This window comes from Felis catus, chromosome C2 (genome assembly GCF_018350175.1).
Source record: "Felis catus isolate Fca126 chromosome C2, F.catus_Fca126_mat1.0, whole genome shotgun sequence".
NCBI lineage: Eukaryota > Metazoa > Chordata > Mammalia > Carnivora > Felidae > Felis > Felis catus.
This window is the reverse complement of record NC_058376.1, coordinates 120,185,086-120,211,342: the sequence shown is the minus strand read 5'-3', so window position 1 is coordinate 120,211,342 and position 26,257 is coordinate 120,185,086. Positions and strand designations below refer to the sequence as shown.

The 26,257-nt window shown below is 42.1% G+C and overlaps 1 protein-coding gene and 1 long non-coding RNA gene across 14 annotated transcripts in view; one reads left to right on the top strand and one right to left on the bottom strand.

Moving 5' to 3' along the window:
- Window positions 1-26,257, bottom strand: part of SLC9A9 (solute carrier family 9 member A9) — a 693,980-nt gene that overhangs the window by 45,657 nt on the left and 622,066 nt on the right. The window lies entirely within an intron of this gene.
- Window positions 9,347-26,086, top strand: LOC109491468. Its single transcript, XR_002144830.3, has 2 exons — window positions 9,347-12,147; window positions 24,785-26,086. It is a non-coding gene; the product is annotated as an uncharacterized LOC109491468 (long non-coding RNA).

Below are 26,257 nucleotides of genomic sequence, written 5' to 3'. Positions count from 1 at the left end.
GGTGCCCAGAAAGGTTAAGTGAGCTGCGAGGTTGTAAAAGGGAAGACTCTCTGTATAAACAACTTGATATCCAGAGAACCTTTCCCATCCAGTTCAGCCAAGACTGAAAGTGGCTTCTTACCTGCCCCACAAAGTCAGTGGGAAATGGTGGTCTTTTCTTTAAAAACAAGTCTCTCTTCTTAGCTGCCCAGCATCTTTGTCTTGTGTAGGAGGGTTTATACTTTCTCCAGAAAGGGAAGAATGTCTCAGTGAGCAGAAAAGACAGTGAAGTACCCCTGATAGCCAGAAACCAAAATGAATATGCCTTGACAGTCCATGTTTTGGTAATTTGGGTCCATCTAGGGAAGACCTTACATGACTGGTGAAATGACACGGCATATTATTTTTGGCATGGGATCAAATATATTCTGCATTAATAAACTAATGTGTTTGCGTTTCCTAATGGTTATGACCCTCTGTTTTGGTTAGTCTGGAACTTTAATGGAATAAAACCATTGAAATATCATGCTTTATCATACATTTGTGTAGCACTTAGTTACTGAGAACACATCACCTCATCTATCCCAAATGTCTGCTGTGTGAGGCATGTGTTCTTATTTTTACAGATAGAGAAATTAAAAGCACTGGGAAGAATGACCTTCTCAAGGGCAGGCAAAGAAGTGGCAGATGTAAGGGCTTGACCCTGGGACTTCCTATTCTGATTCAAAATTCTCTTTCTACCATATCATAATTAAATTTTTTCAGGTGGTGATAAATTCTTCTGTAGGACTCAGGTGAAAGCAGACTTTACTCCCGGGCAGGTTAAGTGCTTCTTGTACCGATAACTACACATGTTACCTTGCAGAACTAAACAACAGTAATGAGGAGGATTAGGACTAAGTAAAGTTGTATTAGAAGCAGGTGACATGGCAGATCTGGTTACATAAAATAAAAATATTGGGAAAAATGTCTTTTCTGATTGTGTTGACAATGGTGGGGAAAGAAACAATGTTCTGAATGTTCTTTTGTCTCTACCTATGGCTCTGGATGAGTTTGCTCCCCTGTGTACTGAATACCATCCCTGAACATTGTGAGACTGAAAAGTGACGATCGTCATTCCATATTTTCATTTCTTTGAGATCTTTCCAAGTTCGGCTTTTGAAAATATGTTGAAAATACATCACACTTCTTTACCTGATGGGGAAAAACTAAATGAGCTAGTACTTTTGAGGGATGAGACATATTCTATTTGTCTACCGGAAGGTGAAACAAAGTATTAAGTTCCAATCTTTCTTTTTTTAAGCTCCAATCTTCAGGGGGGAACAAAGTCTGAATACCGACAATTTGGTCTGTTAAATCTTTTTTAAGTTACAGAGAATCACACCCCAGGAAAATACTCAGTTGCCCTCTCACAATGTCAGAGGATATGGTGTAATCTACTTCTGTCGTTTGCTGAACAAGAAGTGATGTGTGGATGCGTGGGTATGGGGATGGTGGATGGTTGAAAATGCAGTGTAGCAAGGCTCCATCAAGTAGCAAATCAAAGGAGCAGGAATAAACTTTGGAGGAAAACTGAAGTGGTTGCCAAAAAGTTGACCCTCAGTTGTAATGTCACCAAAGCACTCCTACAAAAGGTCTGGCCTCACCGTTTCCAGCAACGTGAGCACTTGTCTGGAAAGAGGCTCTTCTTAAATCTTTGCTCCAGTCTCCATGTGACTATCTCTGAATCTGTCCCAAAGACAAGAAGCAGGTAAGCTGCTTGATGTCACACCAGTACAGTAAGCGTGGCCTTTCTAAATTGGACACTAGCTCACCAGCCCAAAGAAATCATCTGTTCCCTCATCCTGCTTTTCTTTCTAGTAGGTGAAAACCCATCCTGTCTTACACAGCTGACAGAGAAGTAATATTCTACACTTTCCTTTGGACAATTCATTCTTTGGAATAGCAACCCCAGGTTCCTAGAAATTTTTCTGTCTTGAAACTGAGTCCTTCATATTGCATCTTACTTCAGTGTAGCTGGTCACTACTTTCTAATAATATCAGGCATTTGGAGACTGACATCCTCCTCCTCATACCTCTGACCATTGCTCAGACCAAGATGGCAGCTCACACTCGGTGATAACCCCTGCGGTATGATGCTGACTCAAAGACTTCCCCAATCTTCTGTCCCAGAGAACATGCTCTCTTCAAATACCTTCCTTTGGGTCATTTTCTGGGCAAGAGAGCTAACTAATTCATCTTATTCTTTGATGAAGCTAGTGATATTACCCAAGAAACAGAACAAAGGCCAAGGAGGTTAAAAAAACTAAAAAGCTATAATTAATTAAGCTTCTACTGTGGACCAAGCACCATACCAAAGTCTTCTACATGAACCTTCACAGGTGAGCCTCAGGAAGGCCCTTCAAGGTAGGTTTGGGTGTTGCTGCTTTTGTAGTTGAGGAAATGGAGCCTTGGATCCATTGTGAATGGAAGAACTGCAGTTCAGTGTCTTGCTGATTCTAAGGCCACACAGCTTCTCACAGAGGACAGGGGCTCATTGATGGTGAAGGGTTCCAACCCAAAGCTTAAATCCTATCCATACTTCTTTTTTTTCTTTTAATGTTTGTTGCTCCCCTTACAGCCATAGGAAAATAGCTCCACATGTGATTCACAGAACACACCCAGTAAGCAGCTGGTTTGAGATTGAAAAAGTCATCTAAGCCATAGCCCTGCTCAATCCTGGCAGCCACAATGATCAGAAATCAGGAGCACCTGCGTGGCTCAGTCAGTTGAGCATCGGACTTCGGTTCAGGTCACAGCTCATAGGTTCTAGCCTCGCATCAGGCTCTGTGCTGATGGCTCGGAGCCTGGAGCCTGCCTGGGATTCTGTGTCTCCCTCTTTCTCTGCCCCTCTCTAACTTGCACTCTTTCTCTCTCTCTCAAATGAATGAATGAATGAATGAATGAATGAATAAAAAAAAAACACAACAACAATGGCCAGAAACCATAAGATTTCTTCAGGCTGTCTCACCAGCCTGTCAATAGTTCTATTTTCTCCCTGGATTCTCCCAAAATGTTCCAAGTGTTATTCCCATTCTACAGATAGAGAAACCCTCTTCCTGAGAGCAATGAAGTAGTGAAAGTTCACAATTTTTTGACTGCTTGGCTTTTAGGGAACACGTGGGTCTTTCTTCTTGTTCCCTTCTGGGTAGAGGGGCAAGACAGCATGTCTCTCTTCCCCTAGACTGTCCTACAGAAAGGCCTTGGCTGCTATGCTGGCTTTCAAAGTGGGAAGTGCTGCGGCACAGAGCAGGGGGGCAGAGGGGAGCACATTCCCCCTTGATTCCACATGGGCGGAGCCCATCCCCAGGGGGTGACCAGGCCAAGGCCCAGGTGTGGAGCTGACAATGCTGCCAGGACCTGCCTCTTTGTGGGACCAAGAATGTGGGGTGTGCATGGGTGGAGTGGAGAGGGAATTCAGTCACCTTGTCCTTATGCCTACCTCCATCATAGCAATTAATTCCCTCAGTTATGACTTTGAAAGTCTCTGTCTCCCCACTGGACCATGAGCTTCTTGAGAACAGGGTCTGCCTCTTCCCATTTTCCATCCTTAGGAGGCAGCATAGTTTGTTAGCACAGAGTAACTTTTCAGTAAGAATATATTGGACAAATGGAGGGAGAAACGTGGCTATCATATGAAGATCACCCTTCTTTCCCCTGCTGCTGAGATCTCGAATTGCTCTATTTCACTATATGTTGGGATCCCACGCTCCCTCCTGCTCACCAGCCTCTCCTCACATTGTGCTGGCCCTTCTCCCTCTGGCCTGTCCCCACACAGGGCTGACCCCAGGGAATAGAAATAAGGAACCTGGCAGACGGAGCCATATGAATGAGCATTATGAGTTAGTTTGGGGGTGGGGAGAGACTGGTTTGAATTATAGTTTTCCGGGGCTGGAAGTGGGGACTGTGTGAGTGACACACAGCAGCTGTTTCCACTTAAAATTGATTAGCAAGTATCACTACAAATGAACTCAGAATTTAAAACAAAACACCATGGAAATGAATCATTCTAAATCATTCTAAACTGGTCGAAGGAAAGACTTTCTCCAGCTGAAGACCAAAAAGATCTCCTTTAGTTCTGCTTTTCCCCACTGGCCAGCCCTCCTGGAAGCTACAGTCCCCCACATCACTGAGATGAAATGCATACCAATTCTTTCCTGCTGGCTGCTTGTCACTAGTTTTAACTGGCCTCGAGCAAATGCCCTGGCACTGTCTGCAAAACTGGAAGTAAAATGCCGCCCGAGACAGAGGCAGCCAGGCTAGCTTTCCCCTGCTTTCGGGCAGGAGCCACATTCTCAGAGCAGCCCTGGGGGCTCTCAGAAGTGGTCTATTATGACAGTCAAAAGTGAGTAGCTGATAGGCTCATGGACAGTGCTATTTCCATTAGCCTTAAAAGGTGCTAAAGCACCTGGAAAGTTAAACATAAAATACTGTTTGGTTTTCCAAAATGTTCTCATTAGAGAATTAAGAGTTTAATTCGCAGAAACAAATAACCCCAAGGTGTGATACTCAAGGAAATTTCAGAGAGTCCTGTGGTTATTAATGACCATACAATGAGCAGTCTTAGTAGAAAGCCTGATAGGGGAGGCAAATCAAATAAAGAAAATCAATTTCTGAGAATAAATTAAATTTAAAATGCGTCAGCTATAGGCCTCAGCAAAGACAAGTTATAGTACATCTTCTGGTCATCTAACTAATGGAAGTCACATTTTATTCCCATTATACTGGGCACATATTACCAAGCTCTGATCTCTCTAAAATTAGATCTTTGCAAAGATATAGTTGGCTCATCCTGACAGGGCTGATGGGTGGTGAGAGCCTCTAGCAGCAACACACTCCATCTGGGAAGATTCTGTTCTGTTCAGCTCTATAAAGCATCTTTGTGTTTCAAGAGTTGATGGATTGCTACATGGCACAAAACAAACCTTAGTGGCCCGTTGTCTTTCCACTGCTGCTTAGCACACAGAGTAAGTACATGGCTGGCCCTAGCCAAACATTCATGTCACTCCCCGACAAGAATTGGAAGATGCCACTTAGTCACTTTCCTACCTAGTTTTGTTTAAAATCATGTGTAAGAATCATGGTTCGGGAACCGTAAGATAAAAAAGACCTAGGGGTTGCCTGTCCTTTGGCCAAGGAGACATGATGACACTTACTTATTGTCTATACCAAGTTTAGGCTTTTACATTATCTTTTTTAATTGGAAGAATTCCCACTTGAGCAGAGTTAAACTGAGTGTTTAATGCTTCCCCGGGGTAATGCTAAAGTATATATTAATTGTGCACTGGTAGAATGAACGTGATCCCTTGGCCCTGTTTTGTGGAAGGTACTGGAAAAGATGGAGTGTGGGATCTAGACAGAGAGAAAAGACCTCCAAATAGTAGCCAGGAAGGGTCTTTGGCTGGTGAAAAGAAATCAGGAGGCAGAAAGGGGAAGATAACACCGAGATGTACCCTTGCCCAAAGCTTCATCTAGAGGGTTCTAAAATATGTATTTGAGTTTCTGAGTAGACAAGGTTGGATTATTCTTGGCTGAGGAAGTCAAGATAGAGGGGTATTGGGTTTGGGGAGTTGGAGAGTTTACAGTTAAGATAGGAGGAGGAAATGATGAAATCACACAGGTGAAAACATCCCTCCCCCAACCCCCAATCTTTAGATATTGAAAACCACTTGCCACCCACAAGATGGCAAATTTGACCACACGGGAAAATTTTATTTTGTTTCATTGTTTCAACTACCCAACATTTATGATGTGCAATTACTACATGTCAAATAGTCTGTTAGCCAATGGGGATATAACCTTAATTATAACATAGTCTTTGCCTTCAAACTTGCTCCTATTCTAGTGTGGGAGACAGAAAGTAAACAGGCAACTTTGTTCACCTTGTTCAGAGCCCCTTGTGTTCGGTGCTCTGAGGGGGGCTAATGAGAATCTCTGGGAGTGTATGGGATGGGCAGTTATTACCAAACTTGGTGGCAAAAGGACCTCGCCTACATTGCAGGACTTCTGAGAAGAGCTGGTCTGCAACAAAGTGTCAAGCAGACAATATCCATGCAGTGACTGCCTTGGAGGTGTACTTTTAAACCTGCACTGACACTGGTAGGCATAGTGCTAAGAAAATACGTGGTTTCCCTTCTCTGCCCATGTAACCCTGTCTTCTCTCTGCTTCAGCCTTATATCCAGGCAGTAGGTCTGGGTTCCCTCCCTGGGTCGCTGAGAGAGGTGTCTTTCTTCAGAAAACCTTTGGGATTTGGATTTTCTCAGGAAGATGGAGGAATGAACACCCACTCTTGTGTCTAATCCTTCCCCTTGACCCAAAACTTCCCAGAAAAATGTCTCAAAAAAGCTTTCCTGAGACTTAAGCCTTCTGCCCCACCCACTGATTGCCACTTCTCCAAGACTGGAGTAGGGCAAATAATGGGACATATTCGAGGGGGCATTTTTTATCAGAGATATATGGAGTCAGCAGATAGCCACCTTCATGTACCGCTCTGTGCAAAGAGGAATAAAATAGATTTCTTTTCCAAAAAAAAAAAAAAGAAAAAAAAAGAAAAGAACTGGTTGACCCCATATCAGGCTTATAAATATATAGTGATGCATTCCAGACATTTGCTAAAATCCTGACTATCTCATAAGGATCAAAAATAGAAGAGTTGAGGAAAATCAGTTCTGCTGGAATCAGCAATATAGAATGGACACACCAGGGAAGGAGTAGAGAAGGATGATATTGACAATATTAAGACAAAATTCATGTTGAGCACTTAAAACTGTTTGCAAGTGTTACTTCATGTGATTCCCCCAACAACCCTCCCAGGAAGGAGCTATCATTATATCCATTTCACAGAGGAGCAAACTGAGGCTCAGAGAGGTTAAGTAGCTTGCATGGGCACAGTAACACAGAAATACTAAGTGGTGGGCACAGGATTCAATCTTAGTTCTGATCCTAGGATTGTTGTGAGGACTAAATAAGTTAATACTTGCAAAGTGCCAGCAACAGGGCCTGAAACAGAGCCAACATTCAATAAGCACTCACCATTATAACTAATGCAGATAAATCTCTCTTGCAGATTTCTTCCAAGAGAAAAACAAATGATCTCCCTTCAAATTACCAACCTAATGCAGATCCCTCAGTGATTAAAGTCACTAATTATCTGCCTCTGAAGGAGAAAAGAAATAAGGCAGGAATTTGCCCACTCCCTCTGTCCAGTCAGGTTTCGGGCACATAGTGAGATGAGAACACGGTGTGCATTGCTCGGGCAGCCCTTCTCAGAGCTGGGCTCCCTCCTGAGGGGCTTGCTGCCCATGCACATGTCAGTGAGGCTCTTCCTGAGCCCGTGGCAGGGAGAACTCCTACCCCATTTGCCTTTTGCTTTTCTCTCAGATTGGATATCTCAGTGTTACCCAGATCAAAAGACTTTCCTTAGTCACAATCCTCCTGATTCCCATACCAGCAGGAGGGTGTGAGGTCTTTTAGGGGGTTGATAGATGAGATTTGCTGAACCACACTTCCCACCAGTTTTTTTCCAAGATGTAACACTCTGGGAACTGGAGAAAACAGACATCTATTTTCCTTCTTTGAAAGAAAGCAGTATGTACAAAATTTATTATTTATTTCTAGAGATTTGAAATGTTCTGTGTTCCATTTTCTTCTTTCTTGCTCCATCCCAGTATCTTTGTAGGTCTTTGCCACCCAAAGGGATTTGTAAGATTGTTACAACCATCAGCAGTGCAGTGAGATGTTGATATATAGTTGCCTGTTTTTTTTTTTTGTTTTTATTTTTGTTTTTTTACTTTTTCTCAATCTACTTTCAAAAACTATACCTAAGGTTGTTTCGCCATTAACTAATAAATGCTCCTAATGAATTTCACCCTTCTTTCAACAAATCAAGACTGGGTTTTTCAAAGGGAACATGAGAAATAAATTAAAACTGTATTAGGAAGAAGCTGTCATCACTGTAATTTTTAGAATAAGATAAGCAAGCAATTTTGTGTTATTTCTTTGAGGAACTCAAAGTAACAATCAATTAACCCTGTGAAGTAAATATGAGAGAAATGTGATTAGGTACATTTTTCTCATGAGAAAACAAACATGGAGAGGAAAAGCAGTTTGCTTGTTCAGAATTCACAGTGCAGTCAAGCAGGACTTGTAACTATCCCCAGACCTTAGCCAGTAAGTGTTAAGAGTCAACCATCTAGAAGTAGCCATTGGATCAAACAAAACAAAACAATTGTCAGTTGCAAGCAGCTGCCCTTCATGGGGTACAAACTCGGGACTTGCCAGAGTCCCCGCCAGTTCTCCCTGAAATGGGGTAGCATCTCAGTTGTCATTCCTGTCTTTATTCAGCCTGCGATACTCAGTTATGCCTTCTGCCTGAGGATAAGGTATAAGACGCCCCATCTACCCAAGTGCAGTTGTCACCATAATTGTTTTTAAAGTTTATTTACTTTGAGAGAGAGAGGAGCAGAGAGATAGGGAGAGAGAATTCCAAGCAGGCCCACTGTTAGCGCAGAGCCCAATGCAGAGCTTGAACTCATGAACCAAAGATCATGACCTGAGCCGAGATCAAGAGTTGGACACTTAACCAACTGAGCCATCCAGGCACCCCTATTCTTGCCAGGATTCTTGAAACTAGTTGCATAGGAGAGAGGCAGGACAAAGGGAGTTAGAGACACGGGGAGATGCTAATGTGAATTGAAGTCTTTTTGGGAGAGAGGGACATGATTTTGACCTTGCTAGAGAGGGACTGGCAAGCTAGAGAAGGGAGTGGGAAGGTGGGGGAGAAGGCATAGATTGTGATGCCACTAAATAAAGGAGTTAGTACAGTAAGGCTGGTTTTCAGTTGTCTTCTGGTTTCATATGTCACTTGCTCTGGGTCTCTGGGAAGGTCTCTTATCTTGACCTCAGTTTCTTATAATACATAAATTTGATTTCTTATAATTGTCAAACTAAAATAAAGTATCCACTATGTAAAGGTAATGGAAATTGTCATAAATTGGTCCTCCTGAAATGGCACCTGATAAAACGGGAGCTTACTCATTGCAGACCCGATTGATGGCTAGGCATGCTGGAACTCACGTGCCTTGTACATGAATTGATGGAGAAGACGAGGGGCAGTTTAATAGCAGTTTGAGAATGTATGCAAAACAGAGGCTCTGGTCCCCAGGGTGGGTTCTGGGCAGCCCAGGGCAGAGGCTTCCTTGGATCTCACTTCGGGTGTCCCACAAATTCTCTTTTTGACCTTGTCAAAACCACTTTGGCTGTTGCCTCATGTTTCCCATCTACAAACAGTAGCTAATGAATGATACCTACCCACAGGTTGTAGGTAGATTAATTAGTTAATGTTTGCCAAGTACCTTGAAGATCAGAGCTCTGCCTATTGTAAAAGCTTTTTCCTGCTTGTCCTGAGAAGTCTAATCCCTTAGAAAAAGAGGCCATTTCACAGGGCAGTGGCTGCCCTCTAACTGATGGGATAAGATCTTCCCCCATGTTTTTATCTGTCAGAAGAAAGGAGTTTGTTTAATTAGCAGGCAATGCTTTTCTGGAAACAGCTTCTGTGAATTTGCAAAGAGGCTACAACTCCCAGTGTATTATTATCACTTATCTTTCCCCCCCAGCTGACATTTGCAGCCTGTTGCAAGTCACAAATTCCTAAAGGATGGACGTAGTGGAGAGAAAGCTAAGTGGCAATGGAGACAAGCCACTAAGGATTTCTGCTGAAATCCAAATTTGAAAACTTGCAAGAAACATCTGCAAGATTCTCAGGGCAAAATGGTAGCAGAGAGAGTGTAGGCCTAGAGGGACTATGGGCAAATGCCTTCCCATTTTGTGATTCTATTTTCCTGACTCTGAAATGGGTTGGAAGTCCTTGGCTATTCCTTTGCTTTTCTGGCATATTGTATGGGCTGGTGCTGTCACCTGGGTCCAGTGCTTCAAGATTTTTACCACAGCATGCCCTATACACATGAGCTATTTGTCTATTGGAGGTCCACTTAGTTCTCTGCTACCCGGATGGCCACATTGGAGCAGCTGGGATGACATTTCTCATCACTCTCCAAATTTATTCTGCTTCTTTGTTAGTTCATACTCTGCTTCTCTCCACTGCACTGTGAGCTCCAGGAGGCCAGCCAGGCACCTTGTTCCCCTTATTCAGTGCGGTATCCTCAGTGCCTGGGACTGGCCTGGTGCACAGTAGTTGCTCAGTGAATATTGCTTGAGCGAATTATTGCCCATCCTCTATACACTACCACTCCAATGGCAACAAACACCTGTTTGGAAGAAGATGAAGTTTCACAATTCACAACCTGAATTGTTGTGGGTTTAATTGTGTCTCCCCCCAAAAGATACATTCAAGTTCTAACCCCTGGTACTTGTGAATGTGACCTTATCTGGAAATAGGTTCTTTGTAGATGTCATCAAGTTAAGATGAGGTCATACTGGATTAGGGTGGGCCCTAATTATGACGACTGTCTGTAAGAAGAGGGATGTTTGTACACAGAGACACAGGCAAACAGGGCAAAGATGACGTGAAGACAGAGACTGGAGTGAAGCATCTGCAAGTCAAAGAATACCAAAGATTATCTGACAGTAACCACCAGAAGCTAGAAGAGGCAAGGAAGGATTTTTCCTTGGAGCCTTTGGAGGGAGCATGACCCTGCTGATGCCTTGTTTTCAAACACTGGGCTTTCAGAACTGTGAAAGAATACACTTTTGTTGTTTTAAGCCACCCAGTTTGTGGTACTTTGTTACAAAAACCCTAGGAAGCTAATGTGTGAATGTTATTACAGATCAAAGAGACCCTTTGGGGAATGAGATGAGAAGACTTCTTACCTTTGCTTAAAAGTTTAGTTTACTTATGGCTTCCACAGAAGAGCAAAGCAGTGTGTTTTTAATCATAGCAGATTTGTCAGAGAGGTAACGGATAAAGATGGAAAGAGAGGGAAGTGTGTGCAATCTACAGAGGCTTTCCCTTTGTGCCAAAGAGCCTCCTGATCCTTGTCTGTCTATCTGGTCTTCGAATATGGCCACCCAAAGTCCTTCACATCCCACGGTTAGCTTCACTCAGCAGGTCTAACTCTTTGTTCTTTGGTTGCCCTTCACTTTGGAGCTTTAAGTTCTTACTTTGTGTGCCCTAGATTTTCTGTTTCCAGAGAGACAAAGGGGTCTGCCAGAGGTACTGTGGTCTGTGTGTCAGGTATGTGTTAGGACAATTCCCCTCACATTAATTTTAATCACTAAGGCCCAAAGAGTCAGCTGAAATAGTACATACATTGTTCTGAAGTATATTTCTAATTGTAAAGAATATTTACAAATTCAATTCAAATATTTTTGGAATGTCAATGGTTCTTGATTCTGAATTTTAGATCCTTAATAAGACTCTACTCACTCTGGAGCAGTGATTCTTGGACTTGTTTAGGTGACAGATCCTTTGATGGCCTGATGATGTTATGGAGTCTCTCCCCAGGCAGGTGAACATCCACACAACATCTTGATGATGCCTTTAGGCCCTGGATTCCACATTAGGAAACTATGCTCTGCTCTAGGTGGATCATCTTCTCCCCCATCCCAGCTGTCAAAAGGGGAATCCACTTGATCCTTCCACTGACTTCTCAGAAGAGAAAGGGGGTGCAAAGGAGTCCTGGCCTCCAGCTTTTGGGAACACAGTAGATCTGACCTTTTGGTGGATCTCATCTGACTCTTTTTCCTTAATTTACATAGTTTACCAGTGTGATGGTTAATTTTATGTGTCAACTTGACTGGGCTATAAGGTGTTGAGTTATCTGGTCAAACATTATATTGGGTATGTCCGTGAGAGTGTTTCTGGATGACATTAACATTTGAATATGTAGAATGAATAAAGTAGAATGCCCTACCCAATGTGGATGGGCTCCAACCAACCAGTTGAAAGCCTAAATAGGACAAAAAGCTGAACCTCCCAGAAATAAGAGGGAATTCCTCCTGCCTGGCTGGCTTTGAGCTGGCCTTTTGGTGACTTTGGACTTCACCTGAAACATTGACTCTTCCTGCGTCTTGATCCTAGTGGCCTCCAGACTGGAATTTATACCATCATCTCTCCTGGGTCTCCAGCATGCTGACTGTGGATTTTGAGACTTCTCAACCTCCATAACCATGTGAGCCAATTCCTTAAAATAAATCTTTTTATATATAGTCTATTTATTCTGTTTCTCTGAAGATCCTTGACTAATACAGCCAGGGAAAGAGGAGGCAAGACCTGTACTTCTTTTTGCTTGTGAACTAGTTCTTCCTCAGTGGATCTAGGCCTTCCTTTTTTTGTGTGTCTTCAAGCCAGAAATTCTAAGGGTTACTTTTAAGGTGTTTATTAGGACAAAATAGGATACCTATAGATTAAAAGAAAAAAGAAGTCTATCAGACCAGTGTCTGGCATGTTGTATACAATGGTAATCATAAAAGATGGTTACATTTGCTTTGTTTCTGGCATATGGCTCCATTTGTAATACATATATGCACCTTGAGCATACGAATATTTTAAAAATGGTTTCTTGAAGTTGGCTTATGTCAGTCTTCAGTTTGTCAGGCTAAGAAAATGAATGGTTACCTAATTTTCTAATTATTTAATTAGAAAATATACTTGGTCCCGATGTCTCCATTTTTCTTTACATTACATTTATCAGTCTGCTCTTGCTGATAGAGGTGACAATCCAGGTGAAAGCTACTTCCCTTTGCTGTCCTTTGTTGTTATCATCACCTTTCTCCCTTGCTCAACTTAAAAATCCTGCTCTCCTGGGTGGGGGCAGAGATGAGGGCAGGAGAACAGCATCAGTCTTCCTTGAATAAGACTTAACAAACAAGTGGGAGCACCATAGGTTCACTGCACCGCTTCTCAGGCAACATGTAAACTTGGTCTAAATCTTCCTCCCCATCCTCATGGCCTGCTTGGGTCCTTGAAGCTCCAACAACACAGCCCCTGAGAAAGCACTATCCAGGCAGACCAACCTGGGCTCCAGCTGCATTCAGGGGCCTTCCTCTTACTGGTGTGTGACTCCCATTGGGTGGGTTCCTCCACTTCTGGAAGCAATACCTGCATATCACGGTTTCGAGGAGTGCATAGATGTAAAAGGACTAGGGCTGTGATGATACAGTGTGGATGCTCGGTAAATGGTAGCTGCATCTCTGTTAGTCTGCATTAAGACTCTCACTGTAGCCTCTGAAAGGCTGTTTTTCCCACCTCGTCCACTACTGTCAGCTTAATCTTAAACTAATGTCACTTCTTTCATTAAAAACCTTCTTTGGAAAATAAGCAAAAATTCCCCAGATCTTTTACTCTGGTTGGTCAGATTATAGGCGACTTGCTATTTTCTTTCTTGTGTATTTCTGTCTCTTCTACTGACCAGTAAAAGAAATAAAAAAAACAAGCCTCCATTTTTTCCACAATGGTGAGAACAGTTCTGAGCCTGCTCTCCATTGGCTCTGGTTAAATCTGTCCTCATTGGTCATGTCATTGTGTCAATTAACCTGCCCCAACTCCAGATTCTCCTCACCTGTAAGAAGTACTTTGTGTAAGGATTAAATGGGAAAATACATGTGAAATAACTAACACAGTGCTTAAGTAATCAGAGCTTTGAGTTCCAGAAAATACCTGAAATACTGGCTTTGGTAGGTATTTGTTAATAGATATGTGGAACATAGTCAACCATGTCTCTGATTTCCTCACCCTCTATAACCCAAAACCTTGTCCTTGGCCTCAGTTCAGGCAGAGCTTACTGTCAGGTCAGGTTTTCCTCTGGCAAGGTCAACCTGGCTGTCCTTTTGATCTTCTGTCTCAGACCGCAGTCTCCCAAGGCTGGACCCTGTCTTACATGTCACATATGCAAGTCAGCATAAAAGTCTTCCTTAACTTTTCTAAGGGCAGAGATGCTGTGGGCAGGAGAAATGGAACAGCACAGACACTCCTGGAAGGTCTTGGCCAGTTCCATAAGACACAACATGCCCTTGGGCTCCGTGGTGGTTTCAAACCTTTGGAAGCCCACAGCCTAATGGCAGTTAGTACCATCCGTGACAGCACTAAAAGGGACAGTTGCAGAAGATCTATTGGTGCCTTGTCAGTAACTGTTTAAAGTGAATCCTGCAGACCTGATCTCTGCCTATAGGATCAGCTTGGGGCAAACAAACACAGGACATATCAGCCATCACTTGTGCATGTTCTGGAATGTACAGATATGCCCTCAATCGGTTCTTAGGAGTCAAAATGCATTTTGGTTTAATGTATTGCTTTAAGAAGGAATAATCTGTTTTCTTATGGTTGAAGCCCTGATACCACTTGGTATTGGTTTTTCTATTCACGTGTGCAACTTCTCTGTGTGCCTTTATGTATGTGTATGTGAATATTCACAAAAATTCAATAAAAAGTTTTTAGCAATAATGGAAAGAAAAAAATGTATAAATCTTGGATGTGTAGTGAAAGGAGATTTTGACTATGTTTGGACTCAATTATTGGAGAAATGACTACTTTGAAGGGTATAGGGAAAAAAAGAAGAAATCCCTCCCTACATGTGTTTCATATTCTGTCAGCACTTGCTGGCTATCTCTTATTCCCAGGCACCTGTGTAGTGTTTGGGTTTCATTTCAGGGAGAGATTCTAGTCCTGGTAGGCATTGCTGAAGCCACCTAATGTTAGCGCCTGAACAGGGACATGTTTTCTGGCAAGTAAAAGGACTTTTCCTGGAAGAAGCAAGAATGATCCTCTTCTGGACAGCATTGGAGAAAATTGTTCAACTGAGTCATGGTAACAAACCTCAACTGGGTACTTAACCCTGCCAGATACCCAATTATCTGTGTGTGTGTGTGTGTGTGTGTGTGTGTGTGTGTGTATGTGTGTGTGCGTGTGTGTGTTTAGAAGACTTGCTTTTCCACCCTTAAAATGACTTGCTTTTCTCTCCTCTAGTCCTGTTCTATCCTTGTTGCCAGCCAATGACCTCACCGCATACTCTATTGCAAAAAAAGGGGAGCCATCAGCTGTAACAGAAGGGAACCACCTCATCTCCCCCTCCCCAACCCCCTATCATACTCCTACCTGTCTGGGCTGCAAGCTCTATTTGTCTTTCTTCCATGTGTTTGACAACACCCCCCACAAAAGCCAGTAACTCCTCATGGGATCTGGATTGTATCCTCTGACACATTTTCAGGGAATTCCTTTTTTATTCACTCTTTATCACTGATATCTTCCTTCCTACTGAATCATTTCCATCAGCTACATACAAACATGATCTAGTATCTCCCGTATTTCACTTCCCTCTACACCTTGCCCCATCTATTTACTTCCTTTTAGAGCTCCCTCAAAAAGTTAATTTATGTTTATTGTCTCTTTTTCCTCATTTTTATTCACTCCTCAATCTACCCCCACTATCTGTTGCACCTGCCACTCCACTGATTTTGTGAAGATCAATGACATCTGTGTTGCCAAGTCCAAAGGACTCCTCTCTGTGTCCCTCAGCCCTACCAGCACACTGTACATTCTTCTCCACACACTCCCCTACCTGACTCTCAGGACCTTGCTTCCACCTTCCTACTCATGGGCCTCTCCTTTGCAATCTTCTTTGCTGAATCCCATCCCTCTCTCTAGGTCTAAATAGTGGTGTCCCTGGAGGGTCTGTCCTGAGAACTTCTCTCTAGCTGATCACACCTGAGAACACCATCTCTCTAGCTGATCTCATCCATGGCTTTAATAGTACCTAGAGGTTAAAAAATCATATGTATGTGTATAGATACATATCCATATATTTTCATATTTTTTTCTGAGCTCTAGACTTATATATCCAACGGGCTACCTACCATCTCCATTGGCTAATCTCAAACTTAACGTGTCTGAAATGAATTCTCAAGTCTTCCCTGCTGCCAGCCAGTCCTTCCTATCTCTGTAACTGGGATCACCACGTGGTTGCTCAGGTCAGAAACACGGAAGTCAATCTTTTCCTTTTCCCTCACCCTGCTCCCCATACTAAATGCATGAAAGTCCTGTGATTCTACTTCCAGGCTACATCTCAAAGCATCACAATTCCTTGCGTCTAGGCCACCCTTGTCTCTTGCTGCACCAGTGTAAACAGCCTTCTGACCTTCAGATGCCATGCTCACTGTCCGACAATTCTCCATAGCACAACAGGAGTGAGCTGTACAAAAGCAAATTAGATCACATTGCTTCCCTGCTTAAAACCCTTTGATGGATGCCTACTTCACTTAGAATAAAGTATATACAACTTAGTCTGGCCGACAGGACCTGCATGATCTATCTTCCCTCACTGGCTTTCCCTGCTTTCGCATATGGTGTTCCTTCTGCCTGGAACCCTCTTCTATCAGTTCAAGCGAGCTCATTTTCAGTTTCAGAAAGCCTTTCCCTGACATGGCAAACAATGACCAATTGTGTAATTATTCCACCTGCTTGATTTGATTTTTGTTTTTCACCTTGCTAGATTTTAGGCTGTAAGCTATGTGACAACAGGGGCCATGTGTTCTATCCTCACACCTAGTACAGTGCCTGGCACTTAGTAGGTACTAAATAAATATTGTAGGGTCACTGAGGTAGTATATCTTGGTGCACTTAAAATCAATGGTCACGTGTCTCTCCTTCAGGGGCCCATTTTCTCTTGTTTTGTGCTCATAGTTCTTACAAATGGTGATAGAGGCACTCATCTATCTTGCAGTAAAATAAATTTTTTTTTCCTCAGCAGTAACGATCTTCTTGAATCTGTCAGCAGACACACATTCAGAAATAAGTCTTAGGATAATTCCAGTTGAAAAAGCTCAGAAATGGTCCTTGCAAGTATTCTGAGAGTTCAGTGGGGAACTGGAAACATATTCCCCTAGAATTTCAACCAGAACTCAACTTGTGGAGGCTCTTTCAGACAGAACAGAAAGAAGGAAGTTTAAATTCTCCAGAAATGGCAGATGATAAATCCAAATGAGTGCTAAAATTCCTCTCTTAAAAAATCACCGCCTCCTACAGTTAAAGAAAAAAATTCATAAAAGCAGACTTGGGCAATGGTAGTAAAGGAGGGTGAAAAACTTTTAAAATGTGGGGGAAAAAGCCAACCTAGACACTAGATCAGACAGTGCACAAGAAGACCTTTAGCATGGTGCCATGTGGGATAAATACAAATTTTAATTCAAGAGGATAAGGAGACATAGCTTTTGTCTGTTTTATTTTCCCATCTCCTCTTATTACTACTACTAGTAGATTGATTCTATTTTTTGTGCCTTGAGGCTTTTATTGTTTCCTATCATTTGAACTTAGAAGTATTTTCTCTGCCCCCCCCTCCTGTGCCCCCTCTCCCCTTCACTATTCTTAGTTCTTCCACAAACATCTTCCATCTATGGCCAGCTACTCAAGATATAGAAATACCCTCTAACATCTTTCCTGTTCAGTGTACTTGGGGATAATACTCTGATTGTAAATTAGGATGAACAAAACATTCTGACCCCAAAAGTTTGGTGTTCCCACACCGTTCTGCAATGTGGTAGTGACTAGATTTCCCAGGCTACCTAGGGAAAAAATCAAGCACACACAGTAACTTTTGTGGGTAGCCATGTCAATTCTTCTAAATTTGTTCTAAACTCTTTGAGTGCTACCTAGCCCTGTCCCCAACTTACATGTTCCACTAAAAGTTGCAAACCTGGGTGAGCTATTTTTACTGAGAAAACATGGGTTCTGAAAGCCTCCTCTCTTCTCATGGAATGCATGTCAACAGGGTGAGTTTTTCTATTTGAATATTTCTGCTGTATGTACAAGTACTATTTTCCCTGCCTACATGGATCTTAATTAACCAAGAGTAGATAGATACCAAGAAATCTGAGTTTTTGTTAAAAAATAAACTATTACATATGGTACTATGACATGGTGGATCCATGTCATTATATATTAGTCTAAACCCGTAGAATAAAACCCAAAGACTCTATTTTTTGTGCCCTGAGGCTTTTCCTGTTTCCTATCGTTTGAACTTAGAAGTATTTTCCTCTGATCCCCTCATTTGCCTTTGTACAACACAGAGAATGAACCCAATGTAAACTGTAAGCTTTAGTTAATAATAGCATACCAATATTGGCTCATGAACGGTAACAAATGTACCACACTAACCCAAAATGTTAACAATAGGTGAAACGGTGCAGAGATGCAGTATATGGGAATCTGTACTTTCTGCTCAAAATTCTGTAAACCTAAAACTTCTCTGAAAAATAAAGTCTAGGGGCACCTGGGTGGCTCAGTTGGTTAAGCATCCAACTTCGGCTCAGGTCATGATCACATGGTTTGTGAGTTTGAGCCTCATGTTGGGATCTCTGGTGCAGAGCCCACTTCAGATCCTCTCTCTCCCTCTCTCTCTGCCCCTCTCCCACTAGTGCTTTCTTTCTCTGTCAAAAATAAATAAACATTAAAAAAATAAAGTCTGGTAAATTAAAAAAAATACAAAGTAGTTTATCATCCCTATGGTCTTAAGATATTTGCTGATATTGAAGATTATTCTGCTTAATTATTCTGAACAGCCTGAAAAAATTGCAACAGTGAACCATAAAGAAACAGGAGAAATTCTCCTGCCATCTTAATGGGATGCCGATATAACACTGGAGTCTAGATGTCCCTGATCATGCTTGACACATTCCCCTTCCTTCAGCTCCTTGATTCAAAGCCCTACACAGTATTCAAAACCCAGTTCCCTGTGATCTCCTTATCAGAACTTCCAACTCTCCACCTGGAAATAATTTTATCATTCTTGAACCTGGAGGTAATTTGCTTGAACTTTCCTAGCTTCTGGATGTTATACATAGGACCTCTCCATTTTTTGTTGGTGTTGTTCTTGTTTTGTTTTGTTTTTAAATCACAAGTTATCTTTAGCTGCTGGAGCATTTTTGGGTTGTTGTCCCTGATTAACTTGATCCATTCTCCTATCTGCTATGGACCCCAAGGATTGCTACAACACTGCATGGGTTTCTCCTCTTGGTGACGCTGTTCTTGCCTGCCTGACAGTTTGTAGGACTGTTTCATGCTGTTCCATATCTGCATCAACTTTGCTTGACCACATTTGACCCTTTAAGGATATTGTTAAGGAGCCTTGAAAATATAACCTTATTGCCTCATGTAGGCTCCAAACTTTCCACTGAAGTTGACCTTTGCATGTGGTGTTTGTTCTATAAGGGTCATGTAGACAAACAGCTGACTTTCAAGTATCCAGCCACTTAAGAACAGGGAGCGGTTTCTGAGCCTCAGTGCAGCCATAACCCAAACGGACACATTGCTCTATAATACAGTAAATTCTGTGATATGAGGAATGTTCTCTATTTAGGACAGCCTTACAGATCTGGTAATTTACTGTCCCTTGAAAATGTGTGTGTGTGTGTGTGTGTGTGTGTGTGCGCGCGCGCGCGCGCGCACGCAGCTTGGGGTGGAAGTGGTAGTAAGGAAGTTGATGGGTGAATAAAGAAAGGTGAGAACCTGATACCAGGGCCAGAACAGGGAACTCGGTAGAGCCACGAGGAATAAAATAGCCAAAATGAAGACTAAGTAACTTGTGGAAGATGTAAAGGGGGTTTCCTTTATGGGTGTTGGTGGCACAGATCTCTATTGACAGGAAATTTGAAATCACTGATTAGCAAAAGCAATTTTGATTTCCCATCAAGTTCTTGGCATGTGTGTATGGATGATATAGGTGAATCTGGCTCGCCACTCCCCATGGCGCTCACACTGCAGGCGTGCTGGACACCTGTGCGTCCATCTCACTCCGCTCCGTGGACTCACTGGCCTGGCAGGCGGCTCCTCTGGCCTCGGGGTCAACTCGCTTGCCCCTCGGAAGGAGCCCCATTCCTGTTCCATCCCCATTTCTGAGCGCCCAGCCGTCCCCCCTCTTGGAAATGCCCTTCTCTTCGGCAGGGACATTAGGGTCCTCATTGGCAGGGCCTCGGGGCCCCGGCCTCGGTCCCTGGGCTTGGTACCTGCCGGGTCTCAGAGGCTCACTGGTCCCCCAGCTTTTCTTCCGCACCTACACTGCCCGCAGGCCTGGCTCTGTGTTTTCTCTCCAGAATACAGGGGGGAGGGTAATTAAGAGAAAATCCCAAGAAAGAGCCTTCGGAATACTTGTGAAACGCTGTAGGTGCAATTCGTGGGAAGCAGAATGTGGCCAGGCTTTGAACTCCAGGGTGTGGGAGACAGAGACAGTAAAGTGAGACACGGCAAGCCTTTGGACAGGCCAGAATCATCCGCAAGAGCACTGATGTGCTGGGAACCGCCCAGCTGCATTTTAAACCAACGTGGACTTTAGAGCAGGAGAATAAAAAGATAAAGCTTCATAAATGGGAAGTCAAGCCGTTTGTGAATGGAATACGCTCAGTCTTTTTATTTTAAATTCAGTGCCAAGTGGCAGGGAGGGGACTTTATTAGCTTCAAATCTCACATTCAACACTGGGGACAGCTAGCTCATCAGAAGCTAAGAGGGACAGGCTTCAGGCAGTCTTTGGCCATTTCTGAGGAATGTGCCCAACAGCCAAGTAGTAAGATCCAAAATGTGGAATAAATGGCACCGGGAAATATCTCTTTCTCATTAATTTTCATTTATAAGTAGACAGAGAAGTGGTTGGATATTATTTTGAGAATGTCTCTTTAAGCAAAAATTTATTATTAATGGCAAATATTTTAGGACATGGTTAGTTGCACCTTCTTGGGTGTCAAGCACATGCTGTTTCCTGAAAATCATAAAATATTGTCCTTCTGTTCCTAGCGGGAGGCACATATCCCATTGTCTTGTTTCCACAATGCTTAACTGTGTTACAGCAAATGTCAATAGTGAATTAACTATCCCTTCGAACGTTTCAAAAGTGACTTTTAATTAAGCGTATTAACCTGATGTATCATCATTTGAGCAGCAAGTAAAATAAGATTATAGGCATTTTCAGCTTTTGGATGCCTGCAGAACATGAAAAGCATTTTATGAGGCTTGCATTAATGCATATTTCATTATAATGTAATTCTATATTAGATATTCCACTTATGCATAGAGCTAAAATAGTTTCTGCTCTGTAGCGATGCCGATTTAAATGAGTAAACCACACGGAATGGAGAAAGCTTAACTCTTTGTGCATCTCAGCATTATGCTTACAGAAGAAATCTTTAAGGGCAGAATTTCACCTTCAGTAGAGAGAATATAACACTTCTGCTTCAGGTGGGATGGGGCGAGAAAGAACGGATGTAACATTTCTTCTGCACAACATTACCTGATCAGGGATAATTCTGAGCATACCGGGAGCATTTTCCCTTTATTCCACACATAGCCAGCTGATAGGTTTAGATGCACTGAGCAGTCCACAAGACCGAGTTGCACATGAGAGACTTGTGAGGGCTGGTGGGCTGCCTTGACCACTTGGATAAGTACAGCAAGCACAACATAAATGCAAACAGAAACCCTGGGAACTAGGTGCATGGCCCTCTGCAGGGCTGCCATGAAGTATCCTGCACAGTATTACTAATAGACCTTTTACAATTTTTATAGCTTCCCGAGTTATTTTTGAGTCAGTGCTAGCATTCAATTATTTCCTGTTGAATAAGGAACAAAACAGGCCTAAAGACTGAAAGGAAAGGCTGCTGCAGGGAGCGATCTCTCCAGATGGAAGTTTTCTGGCAGATTGTGATTTGTGACTCAGAATGAGCCCAGATCACTGTGCCATATGGGTGGCAGCAGAGCCTGTAGACACTGACTCAGTGAAGTCACTCAGCAACCCCTGAATTCCTACTATGTGTCAGTTACTAGCAGGGCACCAGGAAACAAACATGAGTAAGTGATAGTATGTGCAGTAAAGGAGTCCATTCGTTCATTCATTCATTCATTCATCAACATTTACTGAACATTAACAATGTGCATCATATATTCAGGGATTTGAATATGTAAACATAGAGTAAATCACCATATGGTATTATGACAAAGTCAGTTATAAAGATAGGAGGAAAATGCTTCACAAGCATGGAGATGGAGAGAGAGACTAATTATATCTGGCATATTCATAGAAATTCTCCCAGAAAAGGTGACATTCAGCCTGAATCTTGAAGAAGGATTAGGGGATTAAGTGAGGAGGAAAGAAGGACAAGGCCATTCCTAGCAAAGGAATAGTGTGAGCCAAGTCATGGAGTTAAGGATTCGTGTTTGGGAGGAAAAATAAGAAATCAACTGTGAATATAGCTTGTGGCCTCATAGGCAGGAAATGCAGCTAGAGAAATAACATGTGCAAGATCTTCTATGCCACGTTAGAGTTGTAGCTGTATTCCATACATTGGGGATGGCAAATCCCAGAATTCTGCATTTTCTATCCTCATGACAGATGTTCTCAATCTGCCATGAATGGTGTTCTTTTCTGCTGAGCCCAGGACAACCCATACAATCCTTCTCTACAAAAGACTGTGGAAGCTACCACCAACCTACTGGAACTGGTCCATAAGAGAAGAAATATATTCACCATCTTTGCTACAGGCAAAGGAAGCTAACTAAGGGTTTTAAATATAGGAATGACAAGGTTGGATTTGATTGTTGGAGAGACTCTTTTACTAAGTACACTAGAGCATAAATTGGAGTGGGGAAACTCTTGAATCAGGAAAACTAATAGTAAGCTATTTAATAGTTTAAGCCATTGGTTTTCAACCCAGATGCACATTGAAATACTCACGTGCTTGTTAAAAATATCTTCTACTTATTTTGCTTTAAGTCAGTCAGAGAAAGACAGATATGTGATTTCACTCATATGTGGAATTTGAGAAACTCAACAGATGAACAGAGGGGAAGGAAAGGAAAAATAAGATAAAAACAGAGAGGGAGGTAAACCGTAAGAGACTCTTAAATGCAGAGAACAAAATGAGGGCTTCTGGAATGGGGGTGGGTAAAGGGATGGGTTAAATGGGTGATGGGCATTAAGGAGGGCACTTTTCAGGAAGAGCACTGGGTGTCATATGTAAGAGATGAATCACTGGGTTCTACTCCTGAAGCCAAGACTACACTGTATGCTTAACTCACTTGAATTTAAATAAAAACATAGATGGGGAAGCAAACCATGAGAGACTCTTGAATTACAGAGAACTAACTGGGGGCTGCTAGAGGGGAGGTAGGAGGGGGGATGGGCTAAATGGGTGTTGGGCATTAAGGAGAGCACTTGCTGGGATGAGCACTAGGTGTTATACGTAAATGATGAATCACTGGGTTCAATTCCTGATACCAATACTACACTGTATGTTAACTAACTTGAATTAAAAAAAATAAATTTATATTAAAAAAAGATATTTGTTGAAAAAAAGGTAAAAAATTCTCTCTCTCCCTCTGCCCCCTCCCCCACTCATGCTCTCTCTCTAAAAAATAAAAAAAAAATTAAAAAATTAATAAAATATCTGATACTTAGGTCCCACCCCAAACCAATGAATCCAAGTGATTCATGTGTGCCCAAGGGTTAAGATATCTTGTCTGGGTATTAGTTAATGAGAATATTTATTAAACAAAAGAGGTTTTATTCTCTTTCAGTATGAGCTTAGATAGGAGAGAAGATGATTTGGGGAAGATAGGAAAGGATTTGCCATTGTTTGGTCTTTACTCAAATACTACTAATAAAAACTGTGCTTTCTTGGTGTCTTCTGTCTATTGACATATATAGATATATCATTTCCTTTAATCCCCACATTAATCCTCTCAGTATGTGTTTATTATCCTCAATTTACAGCTGAGGTAACCAAGTCTCAGAGACTTTAAGTAACTTAAGATCATAAGGCAATCTGATGCCAAAAGTTATATTCTTTTTACTCCTTCTTATTACTATCAGGTCTTTTATTTAAATCACATACAAAACACAGCAAATATATTAGAAGAAATAATAGCAGTTGGGGAGTGTGTTGTTACTTTTGGGTATGATCAAATTCATGTTCAGAAACTAAAACTTGAGTACTTTTGCTGTGAAGCAGGCTGGGCTGGCCCTTTGGCCCAGGAAATAGGTGATTTTATACCTACTGAAGTCTTGGGGGGAAGACTGTTAAGAACATAAGCATTTCTCTCTGGGTCAGGATATGGTTATTCCCACCCATCAGGAAAAGTGCTTTCACTTTTTGTTCTATTTGGCTCAAATTCTACTTGTATACACATCACGTCATAGGCCTGACTAGGTGCATTTGTGTGGTTGTGATTCCTGTGTACAAACAGTACAAAGACACATCTAAAATTAAGAGATATACCCACCCATTTTAAATGTCCTTTCACAAGTATCTATAAAATTTGGGTTTTACCAATTGTTATTTAGCAACTAAATAATGCTCAATGTCTGCCTAATTATTTGGGTCATTTCAGTACTAAGAAGCAGGAAACTAGTGGTAGTATTCATGGTAAACATTAAGTTCTTACTTGGTTTGAAACTTCAATTCTAGAATCTCTACAAAACCAATGCAGCTATATAGCCAGCACCCATGATGTGTGTCTAATTAAACAATCTGTATCTCATCTACAAGTCGGCAGGCTGCTTCCTGGCTTGGGTGATAAGCCATGAAGGTTGGGCTCAGAGAGGGGCATGTCACTCAGCCAGGCCCATGGCTTGCCCTGATAGTATAGATGCCAGCAGTGGAACGTATGACAGAGTGCAGAATTCCTAACTCCAAGTCTAATGCCTTCATCTGTCAGATCATACTAATTCATAGCGACAGAGCCAAGGAAGGGGTATTTTATGTATGTGTTATGATTTATTCTGTTGGCAAAATCTTATACATTTCATTAACATTTGCTTTTTTATCATTGGAAGGAGACCCTAGGACCTTGACTTCTCAGCGATGTTCTGTGGATCACCCAGATTCCTTGGTGGGTAAGAGGGGACCTAAGTGGAAGTCATGAGGTGGAGACGAAGATGGAAGAGGGAATTGGACTTTAGAATATTCATTCCATTTTCAACCAGAGAAGTTTTGCTTTTATTAATTTCATTTGAAAAATAAAGGCTATAATTGGTGTGAAGAGCACTAGATCTAAGGAATCTCTGGGTAAAACATTTGCATATGTCAATCATTTGGACTACTTTCCGTTTTAATCAACCGGAAATCCAATTTTGATCCTGCACATGTTTGGAAAAAGTGGCCTGAACATAGCTGAAAAGAGTTGTCACAAAGCCCATGAACTCGATTCTCAGGAGAGGTCTGGATCTACCTGCAGGTCCTTACGCGATGGCCAGTGGACTTCAGATGGCTTTAAAGATAAGGTTTCTGATTTAACAATCCTGGTTACTAGATTTCAACAGCATATATCAGCAGAGAGCTATTGGAAGCTGACATGCTGCAAAGTCATAGATACCACGGCAGAGGAACTGTGTTAAGACTTAGTCACCTGCTGCACTGGAAGGACTATCTCATAGTGGGGTGAAATATGGAGTCTAGACTCTGACAGGTTTGGGTTCATGACCGAGTTTGGCCCCTTACTTGCTTTATGACTTTGAGTCTCAGTGTTATTGTCTGTAAAATGGGCATAGTAGTCAAGCTGTACTTGAATCTGACAGGACAGCTCTTTCACAGAACTTCTGGACTTTCCCAGAGCTTTCCTGTCAGCCTGCTACAGAAGAATCCCCTTGGCTCATGGTTAAACATATAGATCCTTCTACCCCCAGGCTGCCCGAATCTGAATCATCAGGGGAAGGGCCAGTAATATGACCATATAACCGAAGCCCCAGTGGATTCTGAGCTGCCCCACTTTAGAGGTAGCTTGATAAACCCCAATAAAGGTTCCTGGGGAACTAAAGAATGGGGAATTCCCAGCCTATGGTGACCCTGGCCCCATGTCCCTTTTTTCCTAAACCTATGTCCTCTCTATTGGTAGAGAAGCATCTTCCTTGGTGCTTTGAAAGTCACAACTCATTACTGCTTCTTGTCAGGGCCAGAGTGCAACCAGTCAAAACCCTGTGAAGGTGAGTCACATGGTTTTTTTTTTTTTTTTCTTTCCGTACTTAAGGGAAAGGCTAAAAGAAGCAATTGAATGCCAATTAAGTGACTTTTATATCTAAGAGACCAGCATGGATGTCCCTTTAAATAAATAGTTTTATTAAAATGTACATTCATGTGTATTTGAAGATGAGTGATTGTGTACTTCTTGCACCAGGCTGAAAAGGGGCTACGTTATCTTAGTGGTCTTGGAGGGCTTCAAAGAAGAAAAGAGCTCTCATTTTGATTGCAGTGTCAAAGTGTTATGGCTGTCAACCCAGTTATGCCTGAATATATTTTAAGAGGCTTCATTA